Here is a 12606-nt window from a genome sequence, read left to right as displayed (position 1 = left end):
TTAATATAACTTTTGCTCATGGCTCCTCTACGCGATGGGCCAACGCCGGCCACTCCAAGGGACGCATTTATGCGTTAGAGGGAGCAAGTGATATTGCTATCTCATTCTACCGCATGGCTGCGTCCCTTGGAGTGGCCGGCGTTGGCCCATCGTGTAGAGGAGCCATCAGATGCCTGACAACCACTAGGCGGGTGCCCGCTAGGTGGGATCTTTGGCGTAGCGTGTTGTTATATTTTGTTACCAATAGCAACGGTAACAAAAGATAACAACACGCTACGCCAAAGATCCCACCTAGCGGGCACACATCACCATGGCTAGCAGGGTTGACACCTGTGGTTAACACTAGCAAAGAAGTTTTAATAATTAATAATAATTATACATGGTGTTTTTAGTCACTTGTACGTCTACCATCAGTTTTGACATTGACATATACGCTCACGTCTACGTAACTTACTTTCTATGCATCTCGCTCGTACTCGCATATTAGTGCAAGCGAGATGTACAGAAAGTAAATTACGTAGACGTGAGCGTTATGTCAATGTAAAAACTGGTGGTAGACGTAGGTACTGCTCGGAGTAATTAACAAAGGTACTGCAATAATTTACAGAGTGAATATATATTAGGGCATACTTACCGAGCAACTTTTACTATGGGACCAACCCCACAATCACGAAAAAAAAAATGACTCTCCCTTACAAAATATCAACATCAGACCAGCCAAAATGTATGAAACAGCCAATTTTTTATTTCGCAATTTCGGTGTTGGTGCCATAGTAAAAGTTGTCAGTGTGACCTATATATTCATTCATCCCGTAAACGGTGACTTACACTCTGTATTATTTTGATTGCATCAATAGGTAGGTACATAATGTGGATATGTCGTAAATTACGAATTCCATTGTATATGTATGTTTTACAACCTATTATTAAATAAAAAGTAACAAAACAAAAGAACATTAACATTATCCTCACATGAGTAATACAACTTATATGAGAAAAAAACCGGGCAAGTGCGAGTCGGACTCGCGCACGAAGGGTTCCGTACCATAATGAAAAAAAAACGGGAAAAATTCCAAAAAAAAAAACGGTCACCCATCCAAGTACTGACCACGCCCGACGTTGCTTAACTTTGGCCAAAAATCACGTTTGTTGTATGGGAGCCCCATTTAAATCTTTATTTTATTCTGTATTTAGTATTTGTTGTTATAGCGGCAACAGAAATACATCATCTGTGAAAATTTCAACTGTCTAGCTATCACGGTTCGTGAGATACAGCCTGGTGACAGACAGACGGACGGACGGACGGACAGCGAAGTCTTAGTAATAGGGTCCCGTTTTACCTTTTGGGTACGGAACCCTAAAAATGACATTATTTACTTGGCGAACTACTTAGGTCATAGAAACAGGTGTAGAAAACTTTTCCTTGGCCCAATAAAAGTAAAGTTGCCTGAAATCGCCAATAGCATAAGCATTAGCTGTTGCGCAGTCTGGTGGCTCGCTCGGCCCACGGCATCGCAACGGGTTGAATTAATTAACAGTGCACCGCTTGGCGGCCGACGCGGGCGCTACTCACTGTCTTTATAACATAATTTGCACTTCGTGCGGTGAGATCAAAGCTCCTGCCGTCAATGTCGGCGCCTTTGATCACGGCGCGCCTTTGACTCGCGCCGCCACCGCCGGACACGCTTCGAAATACTCAATTTGTCGTTAGTTTTTTCATGACATGAGGTAGACTAGACACGGCTTTATGCGTGACTTAAACGTAGGGGGACTCGGCCGTAATTTGTATCAAACACGGCATAAATTATTTATTATTTTCGTCCAGCAATTTGCTTTCACTCCTATACCGTTCATAAAACGACTTAAGAACAGCATAACGATTTCGTTTACCGGAGTGTTGAAAAAAAATCGTCTTCCGTTACCAGATTGACTAGTAACTAGGTATTGCCAGAAAATGTGATTTACAGCTCGCGTAGCGGATAGAATTTCTGATTTACAACCAGGTGTGACATAAAATGTAGGTACTACTTACATATTATAATACAAATTGTGCTAAGAAACAAATGATGCACACATTAATCACATTATGCTCTTGTAAGAATTTGCAAAAACAACAGACAAGTACGGCTTCTATTTACGAAAGCGTCGCGGTCTCGCGGTGGTAATGCACTTTCGCAACTAACACTACACTTCCTGAACTGCAGAGGTATGCGGCGTACTGGCAACTTCTACAACGCGGTGCCGACAAAGAGGTAAAATATAGACGTAATTAATTTGATGGCGCGCTTGGCGCTCGCAGCACGCCACGACCACGCCACCCTGCCGCGGAATCGGCTAAGATACCATCGCTTTTCGCCTCTCACCTTCACAGGGCTGGTAGGTAACTACTTTTTCTTTGATTATTTCTATGAAAATATTTTTTTGGCGTCACACTACACTATAACCCTAGTGAATCCTATGGCCCATGAATTTAAATAAATAGGTAGGTATCCAATTTCATTAATGCCAACAGTGTAATTAAATTACAAACTTTGAGGTTTGATGACTAAAATCGAGTAGGTACGATATTAGTGTTTACTGCCTGCCTTAATACACGGCCAGGGAGTTAAACTTACAGTAGTTTGTAGTTCATTCAGTTAGGACTAGACGTTACAGAAAATATTAACAAACCTTCACAACACTATCATTGGTTCATTTAGTTTAGACTGATAGAAAGTTCTGATTTACCATTTATACGGAATGTCTCTTTCAATACGGATCAAACGAAAGCTCATGATAGATAGAGGAACTTATTCATATACAAGATCAAGCTACCGATTTGATCCCCATAATTTAGTTTCAGCGAAAATTTTTACTATTAATACTTATCAGAGAAATCATCGATATTTGACACCGTACATTCAAAACCCTGCTCGTCTTACATTTAAATCTGTAAAAAGTAGTAGATTCTGGTCTCCTGACCGTTATTTTGAAGTTTTTAGGAAATATTCGACTTAAATTCATATTTTTATAAATTATCAAGTTACAAAGGTTAAGTAAGCGCTGCTCAGGAAGGACATAAAAATGCCAATTTTTCCCAAACCATTAATTTTTGCTGAACATACATGGGGGTTAAACTGTAGGTCCTCTATAAATGGAAACCGTTTGACCCGCATTGAACACGACACCTTGTATACATCTTTGGTAAAAGATAGGAGTGCAATAAAGAATGAGCCGGTTTCAAGAAAGACGAAAATTAACGAATAGAAGGTATTTTATAATAATGACTAGTACATACAAATAAACACAAATGATGTGTAATAGAATTTAGGACCTAATAAACAAGAGGAGACGAGACGACGCAGCACAGCAAAGGCTGAGCCGGCTGCAGCGGCGAGATCAAACGCGAGATGAGAATCATCGCCGCCGGCGCGGGCTGAAGACTCACGCCCTTTTTATTTCTTACGTATAATTTTAACAGCTTTGCCTTATCTCATTTGAACGTTTCCTTCATCTTGATAAATATTGTTACTTATTATTACCACATTACAAGGGCAAGGAACATAAACTAGATAGATAGGCAATTATTATACCTAAAAACTAGTATCATGGCTTTAAATAGTCATTACATAATGTATATAAGCTTACAAATAATAATTAAGAAGTCTGCTTTGATGTCGAAGCGATTGATCTTTTATAATGTGGCACAAAAAAGGAACCAGAAGCTATAGTTTTTTTTTACAAAGGTCAGTGATGCAGAGTTGGCAATTGATATGGCACGTGACGCCGGATCGTTTGAAGTCGCTTTATACCCGTAATGGTTTGTCTGTCTGCACGGCTGTCGCTGTGATATAGCCGCTCCAAAGAGTACCGACAAAGGGCATAGCAGTAGCACAAAGCTATTGATATTATAAAATCCCTTTGATGGTAGCCGCTAACGTATTGCATCCCTATGGGAACTGCACGATGCAATGGCCCGCCCGGCCAACCCCCTGTGTATGCACGATAAAGTTACGACTCCGGAAAAGTATGCATGTCCATTGTCTTCCTAGGAAGTCCCCCTCGGCAGTTTTAAACGTATATATCGGCGCTCCTATCGTTATGTTTTAATCTCAGCTTCCATATAGTAATTCGTAGTCAGTTCTGTACATTTTCGACCGTAAATCTTTCCACTTCGACTCGAACCTATTATTAAAACTGAATTTCGTAGAGCGTTATATAATAACTAATAATCACACTTCGTGGCTATTAAGTCGGAATCACTTTTTGAGATCGTCCGACATGGGAGAGAACAGGTTTTGATACAAGAAAAAGAAGTATTGTGCCGCGAGGTGAGAGAGACGATGGAGGTACATAATCTTACGTTATTATTGCTTTGAAGTGCCGATCGACGAATACCTACCAAATTACCGACAAAATACGGCATACAATGATTCATCTTTAAACTTTGTGTGTTTGCAGGACTCACGAAACTGATCTTATAGTAAGATATGTCGACAAATAGATAAATAGATATTGTATTAATAAAATAAAACCACTTTTCAGAAAACAATTATAAATATAGATATCCTGTACCTAAGTTACGTTTGTCAATACATTTTAAGATATATTTGTTTTTATATGTGTAATATAATACTTAAATAATGAATCCATTGTACGTCTTTGATAAGTAGGTAGGTAATTAAAATTATTATGAAAGTAAAATGATTATGGCGATTATTACCTATTGTATTAATGAACATATATTATGTTTTTGATATTGGCAATTTGGCACACACAATAACACATTGTGATACCTATTTATATGTGCATATATATATTCGGTGTTTTTTTTCAATGATATTTTATATGTTGCCTTATTTAATAGCTGGCTCCTCGACTATTAATTATACTGTTTTGCTAGTTCATCATAACATTACCGCTTGATGAAATTTCTATAAGTAATTGAGTATTTATTTAAGAGTTAATTTAGTTACAAAAGAATGGTGACGATTATTAGTTACTTACAAAGTTGCTTATAAAACGATTTTGTTTTGACTTGTTGCTAGCACCTTGGCGCCGCCGCAAGAATTTTAAAGCTTTTACGATAAACACATTCGCCGCGTTAGTCCACGAGTCATAAGCACTATTGTACTGAGACTGAGCCTAGATATTTCAAAGGCTGTTCCTACGTATTACAAAACACACAATAGTGAAACTAACATGTACTTTCACGCATTATCCGTGTTAGTCGGTACTTAGGTCTCATCTCATGTCATACTCCTGAGATGAATCCGCGGTATTTGCTAGAGCTGCGTGCGACTGCGGCTGCGCTGGCCGCTTGCCAGCAAAAGCATAATAACGTTACTATCAACATTCCAGGTCACTTCGTACGATTATCTTTTATTATACCTACACAGATTAAATCTTCTTCGGATGACCAAAAATAGCTACTATTAACAAGCCCAATCCCGACACGTCTCATCCAACTCAAACAATTTGGACTTTGGAATCGTTTGTTTCATGAATATGTTGTATACTTTTCATTCTCCAATGATTGTTTTTGGCGAATTATTCATTATTTGTTATACGTAGTTAGTAGAATGTAAGTATGTTGATTTGATAGTGAACGATCATAAAAAGGATAAAAGGCATCTTAGTCTTACAAGGTATTGAAAAACACTAGTGCTTAAAGGTTAAAATCTATTACTATTGCCACTTAAGCAAAGTGTCTTGATACGGCAGCCATAAGAATGTGTACATTATAGGCAGTAAAATCAATAATAGGTTTAAGCTTTTAACGAAGGTAGACAAAAAAACAACCGGCGTGCTTAGAATTTAAACGGAACCCGCAAAACGAAAGGTTACAATTAATAATTTGCAAGTATTGCAACCACTGAAATACATTTCGACGAGAGAACTTTTTGATGATTGAAGATAAAGCAGTAATAACATTTAATATTATTTATCAACCTTCAGGCAAATAGGCGCCTACGCAGGATAAGCTTAAAGGATTTTTATTGATTGGCCCGTTTGACCATCCCTATACTAATTCGTGGAACACGCCACCCACGTCGACCGAGCCTGCCGTGCAAGGTTATTTTGCTGTGACACTGATGGCATCACCTGGACAATAATGCCATTTTGGTTGTTAAAAGTTACCGTCATAAAATTACCTAGTCATCTAATATAGGTATGGGTTAGGGTGGTTCACGTTTGTATGGGAAAAATTCAAACTCTAGTTAGAAGAAGCGGCACCCCCTCATTTTGTTACACTTGTTATGTTGACAAAATACGCCATGTTTTGTAATCTTATCTCAACTACAAGGGGGTGCTACAACACTTTAAAATTTTTCAAAGTTGTATGATATCCAAAAAAAAAGTATTTATTATTCAGAATTTTATTTAAGTATCTGGTTTCACACTATTTGCACATGTGATTTATAAGTTTTTAAGTAGAAAAACATTTTTATTTCTATTTTTTATACTTTTTCAAAAGTAAGATTTTTATTTTTTTTGAGATTTTTATGTAAGTAGTGGTTTTCACATTATTTGAAAGTGTGATTTAAAAGTTATTAAGTAAAAAAAAAAAAATTATTTCTAGTTTTTATGACTTTTTTAGGCGAAATTCAAAAAATCTTACTTTTGAAAAATTATAAAAAATAGAAATAAAAATGTTTTTCTACTTAAAAACTTATAAATCACATGTGCAAATAGTGTGAAACCAGATACTTAAATAAAATTCTGAATAATAAGAACTTTTTTTTTTGGATTTCATACAACTTTGAAAAATTTCAAAGTGTTGTAGCACCCCCTTGTAGTTTTAGATAAAATTACGAAACTTGGTGTATTTTATCAGCATAATAAGTGTAACAAAATAAGGGGGTGCCCCGTAGGAAAATAAAAAAAAAATTTTTTTGAACCACCCTAGTATGGGTGCCTAGCCTAGGTATAAGGTAAGTTGTAGGTTCATACCAAAGTCACGACGTTTAAAAGGTTCCACATGATATACAGAGACTCCACAAAAAACGTGGGCCCACATCTAAACTTTCGGCACGAAGGTAGGAAGTAGGTACCTAACCTACCCATTTTTCCGCCCACCAAATTTTATTACAAACATAAAACACTGTTTGTTGTAAGTCAATTTTGGATTACGACCTCATCTCGGTCGCAGATAACTCTCGACAGTAAACCTAACACGAAGAGGCAATAAAATTCTAATTTGAAACACGAGCTAAAGAAATAGCCACCATGCAGCCATGTAACCGTGGACCAGTTCGACACACAGCCAAATTAGTCGGACTCTTAACTATCTACATAATACTTATTACTTACTTACTTACTTTTTTATTGTGTACGTAATTTTAATTATTTTAATGTAATATGGATCATTTGTTATCTGCAATAAAGAATTGAATATGAATATGAATAATAAATGTATATTAATAAGTAGTAGTTACTTATTTATAATTAAGCCAAGTGGTAGCAAAGCAAGTTTATGTAAAAGAGAGAAATGAACCTACGCTTGACCGGTAAAACTACAACGACTAAAGTTTAATTAACAAGTTACGAATAAATCAATTTTTACTACACCACCTTCAGAGATTTGTATTAAAACCAGTTTGTAAAAACAATTAAACTCATTTACATTTTGTTTTCCTGGTACTCTGTTTAATCTAATGATTAGAAGACCGCTTTAGAGGTGCAGCCTCAGTGCGTGTTCTATCGTATTTGTTGTGTTTGTTTAGTGGAAGTGTTTTCTCAGTCGAAGCAAACAACGAAACGGCTACCTGAATCTATTCCACAAACTAACGTTAGCCGTAACGCCGCTCTTAAAACGTTATTTGCTGGAATCCGGGGATTCCTCTAACTCTTAAGATAGCTTTGACTTTAATTATCCCATAAATAAGTACCTTTAAATCTGCACTTTTCAAGTTTTAGAAAATCACGCGTGCTTCAGATTTCGAATCGGAACAAAAGATAGCAAATAACAATAATTAATAATTATTATTTATTTATTAAAATTATTTAGGTACCTAATTATTACTAATCTTTTTAAAACTTTTTTTAGGCTTTAAAAGAAAATCGTGCTACTGATATTACTGATACTTGGGGTAGCTCCAGCCAGCATATCCTGCAGCAAGGACTAGGAAGAAGAGACTACGAGGGGGAGGCGAAGTTGAGGCAAAATAGCGCTAGGATCTCGCATGTATGGCTCAGCCTAAGCGGCAGCGAGTCGGTGCACTATGTTAGCGTCACATCACACCGGCTAAGCCTCAGATGCTAAGTAAAACAAAGTACGCGTGCACAACAGCTCATTAAGTTAAGCAGAATGTGTGACTGTATTAAAAGCCTCCCCTTTTCCCCTTCTTTTTAGAAACCTAGATAACCCCGTAATTTATACGTTAATAGGTATCTTGGATATTAGTCTAATCTAAAGCATTGGCCGCTCTCGCCTTAGTGTTTCTTCCTGCGAAGCACTGATGGATTCCGTATATTAAGTAAGTAGTTCTGTTACAGATTTGATTTTCTTCTAGTTCTGATTAAGTTTCAGTCTCCGATAGTTTGTATGTATGAAGTCGTTCCGCTTTTGTTTCCTTAGGTGATTTTTGTCCTCGCGGACACGCTTTACCAATAGCATAGATCGGTACAGTGCCAAATATCATATGTAGTTCAGCGAGTTCTCTCACGTATAAGATGTTGTCCCTCTTTCTATTGACTGTGACATAAACAGTCCCGAGGTGCGTTGTAAATGTAGGTCGAATACCGCTGTAACACTCAGCCGTAGCACTTCGCAACGTAGTTATTCCGTCTATATTCCCCGTATCCTTGCGAGAATGAAGAAGGTAGGTAGTAAGGCAAGATGAAAGGCGTGATTAAATAATAAATTCCACAGCTTGTCTCGGAACAGTTTCTTAGGTCCTCTAGCCTCTAAGCATTGTAGTGATGTCTGTTGTACAGACCTGCGCGCCTGACCCGTCAATAAAATACTAAACAATCTTACAACCTAACTTATGAAACATTGAGCTTTAGTTCTAGATTTTAAGGACTCAATGAGAGTGGAATGTTAAAAAGGGAATCATTTAACGACCCATCCCACACTTATTAAAGCAGCTAATTATTTGCGGCGGTTGATTGTGCTCATAAGCCGCTTAGCGCACAAAAGGCGAGATTAACCTGTGGGCGGCCGGTAAAGACGGCACTACGGCAGCACACTAGGTATCTAGAATACTATAATCTTTTTTGTAATCGCTGACTCTCTCTGGGTCGTCGACCGGGTGGAGGCTGCCGCTAGTGAATGTAACGTACCTTACGGGCCCGACGTATAGCGGACCCAATGTGCGTACGCCTTCCTTGATAGACTACCCGTCCAACGTATGTGCTAATGTTTATGTAATAAATAATATGTGCTTAGGTATAATAAATGCTATAGATAAGCTATTTTAAAGGAGCATCAAAGAGACTGTCACAACGCCGTGTACTTTTCTTTTAAAAATGTTAAATGACCTTTTCTGTTTAAACTTGTTCAAATCAATCCATAGTATTCATAATCCAAAGCTTCTATCCCGTTTTGGTCAACAAGACGTTTTTTTTAAATCTGCTTTATAAAGATACCTATTGAATGCCCTTTCTTTTCGCTTTCTTGCTTTTCTGACATATTGCCTCAGACTTAACGCGCCGTCATGCATTTAGTATTTTAGAAGTATCTATATTTCTTTTCCATTATCTACAATATACTTTAAAGTAATTGTTTCATTCACTAAATTCTACTCAGTAGGCACTTAATACCCACTACACCTTGCCTTGCGTAACTGCGCGTTATTTTAATAACGTTGGATTGGGCACGCTCTACAGAAATATTACATTACATTTCTCCTGTTACCTCGCTCGTAAGTCTCATAACTTCTGGTATTGCCTACAAGCTACAAGTGTCGTTTTATAAGTTACTGGTAGGTAGGTACGCGCAAAGGGTTCTAATATCAAACGAGGCCACGCCGGTGTCTAATGACTGTTTAATAAGACTCGAGTCACAGGTAGACTGTAAAGACATTTAAATTTTATTAGCGAACAACCGTGGGACCAAAGATTCTTCCAATCTGAGACATAATTAAGTTTAAAATACTTATAAAAGTGTCGGATTTTTCGATTTTTCTTTTAATAATAAACGAATAAACGCTTATTAGATTATCGTGCAAAGTTGAAAAAAGTGTAGCAGTAAAGCGCATTTTGGTAAAGGTCGGAATAGTTAACGCTACGTTAGGTTTGGTCAAAGAGAATTAAGTTTGTCTTTGGTTTGGTAAGACATTATAAAAAAAAGAAAGACGTAATAAGCACGCAATACATTTTTGACATCAGAAAGAGAAAACTGAGGGGTGTTTACACTACACTACTAGTATGATGTGAATGTGAATGGCTCTGTGAAACTACAGCCAAGCTAATATATATTTCTATAGTTTCTAAAGAATTTATAAAGTAATGCAGGTAAGTACATTACATATACTATTTGTTGTAATCTCTCTCCTAAAAGCATGCACCGTGCATAATCACATGTGGGGGCATGGCATCGTGACGTGAACCTCAACATCGACCTCAAGATTACGACATGTACAGAATTTCTTTAATCCCATCATAAACTGATTGCTGCACCTAACATCCGACACGTGCTTGGTTAGGTTAAGTGCATAGGTAGGTAGGTATATGTATAAATCTGCGAGTAGGTACCTGCAGTGTATTAACGGGACATATGGACATGCGCAATACTGAGTTACAGGTCTAGTGTTTAAAATGAATATAAAGAAAATTTAAAAACATAACGGTTGTACTTATAGGTCACACTCGTAAGTCGTAACTCTCGTAAGTATTGATAATGATAAGTATCGTGTTTTGTACTATGCGTCGTAGAAGAGTTCCGTTCTTATCATCATCAGCAGTTTCACTTCATCAAATGCGACAGTTTTTAATGTAAATGCTTGATTTTCTGATAAAATTTGAGGAGTTCCCTCGATTTTGACTAAATGATTGTTATTTCTCGTGTAGAATTTTCAATGATGTCATTGCCAATTATGTAGGTATATTTGGGCAGATGAAACAGCAGTACACACCGACCTAATATTGAATGTCATTCCCTCTTTACCAAACCAAAGAATTAGGGACGGGACCCCTCGATAGGTGTGTTATATTCGAATATGTACTCGCTCTTGGCCTATTTGAGAAGTCATACAGATAAACATATTATAATGTTATGAGTAATCGTACAGCCTGTCACAAATCACAATCTCACAATAAATATAAGTGTCATGATGAGAATTTTTCATCGAGTTCTTGGCCTATTTGTACTGAATTCACCTAGGCTTACGTTTTAACCTTGTAACTATAAATTTAATGAGATTTTTTGTTATCACTTCGAGCTTCGGTGTTGTAAATCTGTTATTATCATAAGTATAATGTTTTATGATTCAAATTAATGACAATAATGACTGAAATCTCAAAGTGTATTTTTTTATTTACACTATACGCAAATTGAGGTGTGTTGTTGTGTGAAGACCTGAAGACTGTGACTACTAGTACTTAATGTTTGACCCGCCTCGTTAATAAAATTTTTGATACTTAAGTATGCAATAAGCATTCGCCAGCTACAGATATTAACTGACATAATGATAATAATGATATTAGCCGGAAACTCAACTTTAATTACTAAGGGTATTGAGCGCTAGCTCGTTTTCAGGAGCCAAAACTCCACAGGTCAATGAAAACCCTACAATATTGAAACCCGAGTAGGTTTGTTCTCGTTACGTAGAGACAATTACCTCTTGCAACTTTGTGAAACAATGCTCACACCAAATCTGGTGGCGGTGGCAACTGCGGCAAGGCACGGCATGTTCGTGAGGGCGGAAAGCGCTACACGTTATCATCGATTCAAAATCTCGGAGCCGCGTGTTGCCGTAGCTCGAAGCTCGCTGGCAAAGCCATCGTGTAGGCAGACCAGTGTACCCGTAACTTTGAAACCCGTAAGAACTGTGTATAATCCGAGTGTACACATATACAAGCCCTCCTAAACCTTCGACTCGGTCAGGATACAAGAACCCTTGTCGGCTTTCTTCACACGGCCGCCGGCCGGCTGCGCTCTAACCGCCCGGCTCTAAACGAATGAATGCCGATGCCGACGGTATCTTTTCTTGTTTGTCTTTTCGTTACGCATTAGTTTTTTACCGAACTAAGTACAAAAGTTTTGCAAGTCGGACAAATTGGCTACCTGAGTTCAACTAACACAAGATAGAGGACATTAAATTACATTGTATTTTTTAGAACTAATTTTTGTGTAGGTGTACATAAAATTTTAACGTAAGTACCCTAAACGTGATTATTTAAACCTCTCTAAAGACTTGAAAAACTTGTTTGTTTCACATAATTTGTTTTTGTTTAAACCTTGTATGTTTTAATTTTAATACACCCTATTAATCATTCAATTCAGGCACACATTTTATTAGTTGATCCAGGTTTTAAATAGCAGTAGGCTTAGCTTAGGTTAGGCTTCTTCGAATATTAAGAGAGAAATACCTACTTCTTTGATCCCAAGTTCAACTGACCACAAAAAAATCAGGGTTGACAAAAATTTTCACCTACTTTTAGGGTAATTAATAGATGACA

Source organism: Cydia splendana, chromosome 4 (assembly GCF_910591565.1).
Source record: "Cydia splendana chromosome 4, ilCydSple1.2, whole genome shotgun sequence".
Lineage (NCBI taxonomy): Eukaryota > Metazoa > Arthropoda > Insecta > Lepidoptera > Tortricidae > Cydia > Cydia splendana.
Note: the sequence above shows the minus strand (reverse complement) of the source record.